Source organism: Lissotriton vulgaris, chromosome 2_1, assembly GCF_964263255.1.
Source record: "Lissotriton vulgaris chromosome 2_1, aLisVul1.2, whole genome shotgun sequence".
NCBI lineage: Eukaryota > Metazoa > Chordata > Amphibia > Caudata > Salamandridae > Lissotriton > Lissotriton vulgaris.
In genome coordinates, this window is record NC_141687.1 from 1,252,575,787 (window position 1) to 1,252,586,309 (window position 10,523).

Sequence of the window (10,523 nt, forward strand, 5' to 3'; positions counted from 1 at the left end):
ACCTAGCACATGAGGGACACCGGGGCATAGTAGCCACAAAAAGAGCACTCCGTGAAAGAGTCTGGTTCCCAACACTAGACCTGATGGTGGAGACGACCTTGAAGGACTGTCCTCAATGTCAACTGGTAAGTCGTCCAGATCCCCCTGCACCACTATAAATGTCTCCACTACCGGAGGGCATCTGGCAACACATTGCCATTGACTTCTTTGGGCCAATCAAATCGGGCCAATACGTCCTGGCCATCATGGACAAGTACTCCAGATTCCCCATCGCACAACTGTGCACATCCACGAGAGCATCGTGTGTCATACCGATCCTAGAGGAGGTCTTTGCCGCATGGGGCATTCCCCTAGTGGTGAAGTCAGACAATGGGCCTCCATTCAACAGCCATGACTTTGCTGATTTTGCCCAGCACCTCAACTTCACACACCGCAAGATCACACCACTATGGCCACAGGCCAACAGAATGATCGAACGCTTCATGGCCACGATCAAGAAGACCATCCAGCAAGCAGAACTCACCGGAAAAAGCCTTCAGAAAGCACTCGACGAGGTATTGCGGGCATACCGAAATACGCCTAATTCCACCACAGGCAAATGTCCTGCCACTCTCATGCTAGGACGCCCAGTGCGCACCAGAATACCAATGATGAATATGGCAGCGCACAAACTGTATTCCGACTCTGATCATGAGGAGATCGCGACCAGAGACAAGATAAAGAAGGAAAGAATGAAGGACTATGCCGATGAGCTGCGTCATGCTACTACCCCTCAAATCCAAGAGGGAGACTGGGTGCTGGCACGACAAGAGCAGCACAGAAAGACTGATTGCCAGTACCATGAGGTTCCACTCAAAGTGATACAACAAAAAGGAACCATGATCACTGCAGAAACCGACGGGAAAAGACTTACTAGGAATGTGACGTACTTCAAAAAGTGCGGAACAAAGGTCAAAGAGCTACTGACCAAACCGAAACTGGAGCCAGGAGACCCAGAGACACTGCCAACTCACAGTCAGTTATTGATGGAGACTGCCGATGAGAATGAGCTCGACAGTCCCAACCTCCAGTCACGCCCCAGACGTGTGATCACGAAACCGTCTCGCTTTATCGAAGAATTCTAAAGAAAAATAATTTGCTATTTGCTGTGGTGTATATTGTTTTGTTTTCTTTTATTCACAGAGGGGGGAGATGTAATGACGTTGATGTAAAGTGCCCAGTGACCAAACTGGTCAGGCACTAGGACCGGCCCGAGTGAGGGACGAGGGCGGGGGAAAAGGGAGGAGCTGGGAGACCAAGTGGGCAGCTGGCAGTGAGCCGTTGGGATTTGCAGAAGAAGGACATACAATAAAGAATGTCCCTGATACTACCACACTGTGTCTGCCTGAGTTCTTGGGGCTGGGCACTACAGGGCGGTCCGCCCCCTCGCCCCCTCGCCCCCCCTAGCTACGCGGGTGATTGTAGCTCTGGCTCGGAGGCCCCAGGAGAGCTGGGACTGCTGCCTTCCTTTATTGGTTGACCTTAGGTCAGTCAATGAGGGAAAGCAGCAGTCCCAACTTCTTCACAGAGTGGGATGGGGTCAGTGAGACTGCTGCCCCCACCCCACTGAATGGCACTCCGCCTCGTGCACTTCAGTGCTTAAAACTGAAGCACCCAGATCTGAGGCAATGAGTGATGCTCCACCTCGTCACGAGGGGGAGGGCCTCAAGAACCTTTGCTGAGCTGAGGAAGCCACCCCCACAGGAGCTGTAATATCCTCAGCCCAGCAAAGTTCAGCTCAGGCAGCCTTCTTATTTAGCACATGTCAAGGTCCTGGCTGCCTGGCCTGAAAATGAATAGTGTCTCTCAAGCTGACCTTTAATCAGCCTGACAGACAATCTTCTTGAGGGAAAAAGATGAGGGGCATGGACCCTCAGCTCGCCCCTATGGACGGGCCACGGTTGGCTCCAACTTCAACTTCTATTAAAACTGTTTAAGGGAGAATTGGCAATCATTTCTTAAGGTTTGTTTTCTTGCACCATAATGAAATTGTCTCACTGTTTTCTCAGCCATCTACTGGTTATTTAGGTAATGTGTAACACTGTTGCAAAAATGGCTCATAGATTTAATTTAATAATGAAATAAAAGGTTGTTCACGGAGAGGTCCTTGAAAAGATATCTGCTTTGTCTCTGTTGAAGTAGAGCCTTGCACATTTAGCACAGGCCAGGAAGGCCCCATCCATGCTAGATTTCTATGGTAGGCTCATAAGATATTTTAAAAAACAACACATCTCAATAGAAAGTATTTACATAGGAAATGGTTATCCTGAAAATTTGGCTAGGATCTCTCCTACTTGCCCTACATTTACACCCGACCCCTACCAAAATCCCCGGTTACTGTACATGATTGAAACCAAAGCCTAAAATTCCTCTGTGTGGACAGGTATTTCCAATGTGCACAAAAGTGGCTGCAATTCCAATAGCATGTTATCATGACAGCAAAGTAAAACAAATCAATTTGCGAATGCGATTATGGAATTTTTTGGATCCCTGAGCCTGGCATCCGAATAGCAATCACTTCCACGTCAGAAAAGGGACAAATAAGCGTTTAAAATGTTGATTCGGCAGAGTAAATATAGGAAAGAACTCACATTGGTTATGACATAGAAGCTAGAAGTGAAGTTGCATTTGCAGTTTATCAAAAGAACTACAGATTCCCTAACCTAATGGGAACACACTTAACAATGTAACCACCCTCAAAATATCATTCCCTTGAAGTAAAGCCCACTCCATAAATGGCAGCAACTAAAAACACGTGAAAGCCAATGGTTGAAGGGGAAAGTATCAAAGCCCACTCATGGTACCTCTTCCTATTGAACTATTTTTAAGAATTTATGACATGAAGGGTTCCAGACAGCTACATCAAACGTGAAAAGGACTCTTACTACCCATCCTTATAACTACACATGCCACAATACCAGAAAGACACAACAGTGTGTTATAAAGAGAACCATTCGTTACTGAACTGCTGGAGGAAAGCACAAAAACAGGATATTTATACCATTTCAAACCAGTACCAAGATCTGCAGAAAGCAAATTCCCAAAACCTGCGGAGGAAATATGTCAACCTCGGCTAGGACAACTGGGTTTTAAGCTGAATTGACAAGGAAAAACGTGCATATATTTAATAGGCAAAGATGAAACAATGCACCTTACTCACTACATACAGTTTGATTCACTATATTTTTCTTTTTTTTAACTTGTGAATTAAGAACTACAAGCAATGTTAAACAGGGAGAGCTCCTCCGCTAAGGCAGAGGAGCATCGCCCAACTGCATTTCTGCATGCCAAAAAAATAAAAATAAAATGATGATAACGCAATGCTATTATCATTTTATTTTTTTCATGCTTAGGCAGATTCGTGGGGTGGGGATAGGCTGGTCAGGACAAGGGGTAGGATTGGTGCACCCTCCTAAGTGCGCATGAATGTTTGGCCAGCCCTCTGTGGCCGGCCAAACATTAATGCGCACTTTGCATGCTCTCCACCCAGGCTGTATTACAGCCTGGGTTTAGAACATGCCCAGACTCCCATCCCCCATCTGAGAGGTGAACCACAGCAATCAGACCAATCACAATACTGCATTGCAGCGTTGTGGTTGGCTTAGGGGAGCCTGGGTGCTTCCTGCTCGAACTGAAGCCAGGGAGAGGACTGTCAGCAGGTAAGTGATCTTTTTTTATTCCCCCCCCCTCCCCCCCACACTCTATTCTTCTCCTCCCTGCCTCACTACTGCTTCGAAGAAGCAGCCTCTACTGATGTTAAACAAACACATTTTGAAAGTTATTTGAGGTCAGGAAATATACCTCAAGGACCATAATCACATTTAGCGAACAGGGACCCCGCCTACCCTGGCTGTGTATATGATCTTTAGCGCTCTCCCTGCTCTTGCACCTTCTTGTACCTAGTCACTGCTCTGAACAAACCAGATACACACATGCCTACATACAACTGCAAGGCGTAGTGTACATGTAGGCCATATCTGTGCTGAGTTCACTATTCTAAGTTCAACACAATCTGCTTAACTATGGGAGGTAGAAAGCACTGTATTAATAAAGTGCTGTTCAATGCAACACCACACACAGAATTGTTGGCAGACATCATTTGGAGTAGGTTCAGCAGAAATTGTATGGTTTTATTTCCTAAAGAACCTTGATCATTGTTTCTGTTTGCGTCAATACTTTGTGTATCTATGTCTGTTGGAAGTTCAAAATAGATGGTTTATTCCACGTTTGCCTGTAAACCCATAATTCACTGCACACTTTGACTTCCCCGGCTGCATGTTTAAATCAAATGTGGAAAATAATTTAGTACTCCATTGCCAAATAATTCTGGTGGCCCAACCATAAACAATTTGGAATAGAAATTCGATGGAGGAACTGAAACTCTTTAAACTCCACATGTTATTTTTTAGTTGCTGTATGTAGGTACAACACTGATTAAATACAAACGCAGTTGTTCGAAGGTATTTTATTTATTAATTGATTGGAACATATTTAAGTAATGCGGTTCTGGTTCTAGAGGGCAGTAGAGTGCTGTATGTAAAAGACGGAAATATGCGCCACTATGTGCTGATCCCAGATGCATGGCAGACCTTAACATGCATTGGCATAGTCAATAGTTCTGGATTGTAATTGACAAACATACCCATTCTGTTTGGTAATTCTGGTTAAAAATACAGTTTGTTAAATTAAAAAAGCGCGCGTGTGCTGTAATGGTACTGCATTAAGACAGGTAATGTGTAACTAGCCTAATAAACAATCCAGTTACCACTAACATGTTTACGAATATGGTGTTACAACAGCTTTGCATTGCAGGCCACTTAAACATACGGTTGAAGTTCTACAGTACATTACTTGATTAAAGTGCCTTGTGGCAGTTGAGATGCTTTTTAGATTCTGCAGAAAAGTGAAGCTGCCTTAATGATTGCAACTGCTATCAGGTCAGTAACCACCCAGACAAGGACAGCACTCAGAATTTAATATGGAACCGGCGGGAGAAGCAACAACATACTAGGGACTACTTTACTTGACTAGTGTAGAATGTCAAAAAGGCCATGTAATATCTGTGAAAATATCGTGGGCTGACCCAAATGCGAAGGGCATTTTACACAACTAGTGGCTGAAGGAATCTGAGCACAACACACCAATGGTTGAGGACTGCTGGCCCGAAGCCCCTTTTCTATATGTTGTATATTGTACGTTGAATATTGTGTCAGTGTTGTTGCTAACACGAGATCTGTCCAGGCAGCTATTGTCTCCTTTGGTCAGACCTAATCATTTAAGCATGAAAACATCATCGTTTGATCATAAGCTGATCATGAGAGTAGTTACAATTATAAATAAGTGAAGTCTTACATCATAGGGGCAGGTTGATGGGGGATGAGATCTCATCGACCCACTAATCCATTTATTCGGCCTTCTATTAGGAGCAAATGAAGGGCAGTCTAAAAAGTTACAGGTGATCCAAAACACGGCAGCAAGGGTAGTCCTTAACGCTCCCCCCAGGACTCCCTCTCTCCCGCTGCTGACTAGGCTCCATTGGTTACCAGTGAAGAAGAGTGCAGTTTAAGACCTTGTGCACTATTCACAAAAGTGTGATAGGCGAAGGTCCAAAATATCTAGCCAAAATCTTCCAGCCATATGCCCCTGGACGAACCCTGCGCTCAGGCAACCAGCAGCTTCTGCAGGTGCCCAGAATAAAAAAGTCCAGACAAGGAGGGCGAGCATTAGCCCATCTAGGACCAAAGCTTTGGAATTCTTTACCTCTCGGGATGAGATCACTCACCAGTCATCTGACCTTCCGAAAGGTCTTAAAAACACACCTATTCTCCAGTAATTGATCCCCCTCTGTTGCTATGTACCATTTTATCTAACTACATACCATCTGAGGATATTCTTACTGGCAAAGCGCGGAGATACCCCTCCGGGGGTCTATTCAGGCGCTATAGAAGAATATAAACTAAAATAAAATAAAATAGAATGGCAAAGTTACTTGTGTGAGCTGTTAAAGGTTTGTCAAGGTACATTAGTATGCGCACAACGTGCCATTCCCTCCTCCCATACTCCCCCCCCCCCATTCTTCCAGTGCAGCTGTCCCAAAGAAAGCTTAGATTCAGGTTATGTTCTTCAAGGCGTAGCCTTATATTCACATCAAACAAGGGTATTCAAACCACAAACCAATACGAAAGTATAAGTATCCTAAACTTGTATATCGGAAATATTTACAACAACACATTTTAGCCGCATCAACAGGTCACAGGCAGTAAGGCAAATAGGGATGACAATAAACTTGATCTTGAATTTGGCCTTCTCGTCCCATCCAGCACCTACTCTGCTGTGCACATTGTGCCAGAAGGCCCGAACGCGCTACAGAAAGCGGTTGCACTACTTGAAATCCAGAGCACCGCATAGCACACCGACCCACTGGGATACCTGAACACAACCAGTCTCCCCAATGTTCCAGTCAGTCCATACGTCGCAGGTTAGGGCAGGAGAGTCCAGAACCACCAACAGGTCAGACCCCCCTCCCTGCCTACCCTGCCTACCAGGTTTGCACGCCATTCTTACCCCATCTTGGGGTCCATCCAGTCGCTGAACCTCTGTTGTTGTGAATCCCCATTAGTTGTTAACTGTCAGGGCCCCTGCAAGGCTCTAGCTCTTCTCCCGGGTGGGAGGGTGGTTCACGACGCTCTGATGATACCTGCTTCTGGTTCAAGGGGACAATGAGGCCGGAAACCCTGGTGCGCGTCCTTAAATGGTCTTATAGGTTCCTGCTGCGGCCCCCAATGACGTCACTGACCCGTCCCTTTGATCAGCCCCTTCTGGGCCAAGCAGAGCGCCCCACCTATAGGCGGGGGGCGCCTGTCAGGAGAGCAAGAATTTTTCACATTCTTTCCTGAAAGTCAGGAATGTGATGACTAGTGTCAGGTGGTGGAGAAATTGTTTAAGAAGTATGCAAATTCACCTATTTTTTTCTCAAGAAGTTGAGTAAAAGACCCTGAACATTTTCCAACTGAAACAAAATTACACTTTCATACTAAAATGTGGTCTCACGGTATCCCACTTTACATTCTTTGGTAAGCTCAAACCCTGTATAAACTGTATTATTGTTCACTATTGTTTATTATTACAAATATGACTAATTATAATAATAAACAAATCTTAAAAGATACCACCAAGATTTTGGATTGAGGAGAAAATATATGTCGATGAGAAATTTCTGTGCGAACCAGCAAAAGTGCACCTTCTGTTAAAAAATAATTATGCAGAGTCACGTAATACAAAATTTTGACAAATTTCCCAAATGTTGTGTAGCACACATTCGAGCAGTTCCACTTGTGGAATTAAAGTTTCACCCAGGCTAAGGGCTTATTTACAAGCCCACTGCACCACCGGTGCATCACCTTTATTGACGCACCGGCAGCGCAATGGACTTCCCCATATTTACAGGGCCATGTAAAGTCGCACTGAATGACTTTGCATTGCCTTGTAAATATGTTCCTCTTTCACGCACAACTCTGCATGAAAGTTGTGTTCTATGGGTGTTACTTTGGGTGTTCCCAAGCGACATCCATGGAACTTGACGCATTTGCAGATTTACAAATTTTGAAAACCTGGGAATGAGTCAGAATCCCACACTTCTCCTGAGAGAGGAGTGAGGAGGCGCAACATGGAGAAATACTTTTATTTCACCTCGTTTTTTTCTTCTTCTATGCATGCTGCATTCTGCAGCACACATAGAAAGAGGAAACTCATTTTAATGATTGCTGGTGCATGGCTCCGGTTTGTGTTTGTTTGCTTTGTTTGTTTGTTTCCCATTATTTTGACATGTAGCAACGCAGCAGGAAGGCTTGCTGCACTGCCGTGCGTCAAAATATTGTAAATGAGGCACTAAGTTTTCTCTGTCGTTGACCTGGCAATGGTCTACAAGGTACAGAAAGTAAGCATTGTTTTGAAGGTAAAGAGAATGTGAACTGGTTATCATCATAGGAATGTTGCACTCAATTATCTTTTTTCTCATTTTTGCTTTTTGCAGAGAAAGCAGAATGAGTTGCTACTCAGAGGAAGATCTGTTTGCAGAATCGAAAGGGAGGTTCTACAGGGATTCAACTATGCCACCCAGCTCGGCCCCTACAGATGGAAAGCTCTACGAAATGTACCACGGGACCACAATGGAAGCCGCAGAGGATATTATCAGAAATGGCTTCAAAGTGACGAGGGATGGCAAGTTAGGGTCAGGGGTCTATGTCAGCAGAGGGACCCATATAGCCCGAAACTTCCCCAAGCATTTACCTTACGACAATGTGATTCTAAAACTGAGAGTCAATGTCGGTAAATGCATCCAGATTGAAGCAAAGGGGCACCCCCTGCAGAAAACTTGGCAGAGTCAATATGACTGCGCCTGGATAAAGTACGGGAACCCCTGGATTGGTCCCTTCAATGACAGAAATTGTATTGCAGATCCAAGGAGGATTAAAGTGATAGGTATAAGCAGTGCACCAGCAGGTCAGGCGGGCAGGCTAGAGGCCTTAATTAAACAATGCACAAAATAAAACGGTTGGTTGACACCGGGGGAAGATTCACCAACTTTTCATACGATGCAGCACAGCAATCAAAATTATTATGCTCTGGTGAGTGAAAGAGACATTTCCAATTGTTTTAGGCAACTTCCCAATGCAAATCATGATTTGTGTTGGAAAGTAAACCCCACCACAGCACTTTGTGCTGGGCTTGTGTCACTTTTGCGATGCAAATCCAGCACTAAGTATTATTAAATGTGGGCTTGAATGTCTAGGGATAGTAAAAATAATCTGAAATAGTATCAATTAAAAGGACAGTTCAGCAAAACTGAGATATTATTGTTAGAAAGATGCTGAAAACTTTGGGAAGAAGCACATTTTCTAAGTTGACGTTTTTTTGCCAATCGATAAGTGTAGACTCTGCCTACCTAAGGATACCCCTCCATCACTCCAAATGCTATTACTGAGACTGCCCTTCAGCCCCTGTGTTGCTTGTGATGGATTTGAAGTACTTCCTGCAATGAGTGGAGTTTAAAAATAAAAAATCAGGAGAATTAAAGTTCCCCATTGACTTCTATTGTAGAAAATGCAATTTTATACGCCTGAATCGGGTCTATTGGCATGTATGGGTCACATTCACGTTCACGTTCAAAGGCTAGTTTTATGGGGAAAGCAGTCCTTCTGGCTCATTTACATCCTCCAGTGACATCAGTGCTTTGATGGATGATTTCCCATCTTTGATTGTTTACATTAAGTTCCAGTAGGGTACAGTAAATGCAGTGGGAACCCTTCATTGCAGATTGCTTTTAACTTTTTCCTTCTGTTTGTCTCCCATTTGTTCCTTCAATGCTCTTTGAATGCCCGCTCTATATATATTGATGAAATGTATCAAGATCACTGCCAAAGAAGAAGGTGTTTTTGTTCCAAAAGATATGTTGTCTATAACTAATAAAGTTGTCTTGGTCACTTTTTTTTGGGCTGTGTTGTTGCTATTGGCAGGCTTTAAGACTGCAGTGGAAGCCCCCGTGATACTGCTTTGTGTTGTTATTGTCACCTTGGCTAGGCGGATAGGAACCACTGAAGTTGGTAAGTGAGAGATCAAAAAGCAGGGGGGAGGCCAGTGGAACTGAGTGGGCCCCACTGGTGGAGCAAATGTTTGGTGGTGGAGAAAGAATGAGTTTAGAGCACCGGAGTGTCTGACGTTTCCTGCATTGCAGATTGTGTGGCAGCTAAGCTTTGCAGAGGCCAGCCTTACAACAGGCCTCCTTCACCTCAGTATAAGTACAGCAGCAAGTGAGCTCCCAAGTGAGATGTTGCATGTTCTCCCTTTCAAGCTGGCTAGTGTGGCGGCTGTTTGATGTTTGGTCCTGTCAAAGCACATGGGGAGAAAAAACAGAAAGTAGCCAACAGGGTTCACTGACAAAAAATCGAAGTTAAAAATATAGAAGAAATAAATATTAATGTAAAAATATAGAATGCAAAAATATCGACTCCCTATACTTAACCAGGTATGTAAAAAATATAGTTGTGCAAAGTATCACAATATATATATATATATATATATATATTCACTGAAAAAACCATAGGTTATAGACCATATATAGTTAGGGATTAGCATTTAAAAAACCTTATTTTATTTGCACAAAACCATTGAAATTCCATATATAGTTAGTTGCACTAACTATATATCGCGGACCCGCAATCCACTGCTAATGATGTCACATATTACATCATTCATGACATGGTCAGTGACATCACTGATGACATCACTGATGACATCTCAAATGACATCACTGATGACATCACTGATGACATCTCAAATGACATCACTGATGACATCACTGACATCTCATTTGACATTACTGATTACATCACTGATGATATCATTTATGTGATAATACATCTTCAGACTCTAATATAACCTTTGATACACTCAGTGTAAACAGGCACTCACAGACTGTCACACAT

At 43.8% G+C, this 10,523-nt stretch overlaps 1 long non-coding RNA gene across 1 annotated transcript in view; it reads left to right on the forward strand.

Moving 5' to 3' along the window:
• The window catches only part of LOC147732451 (uncharacterized), a 49,146-nt gene extending 39,640 nt beyond the window's left edge, over positions 1 to 9,506 (forward strand). Inside the window, exon 3 of the long non-coding RNA XR_015308660.1 lies at positions 8,072 to 9,506. This is a non-coding gene — a long non-coding RNA (uncharacterized LOC147732451). The remainder of the gene's footprint in view (positions 1 to 8,071) is intronic.
• Positions 9,507 to 10,523: the final 1,017 nt, after the last annotated feature.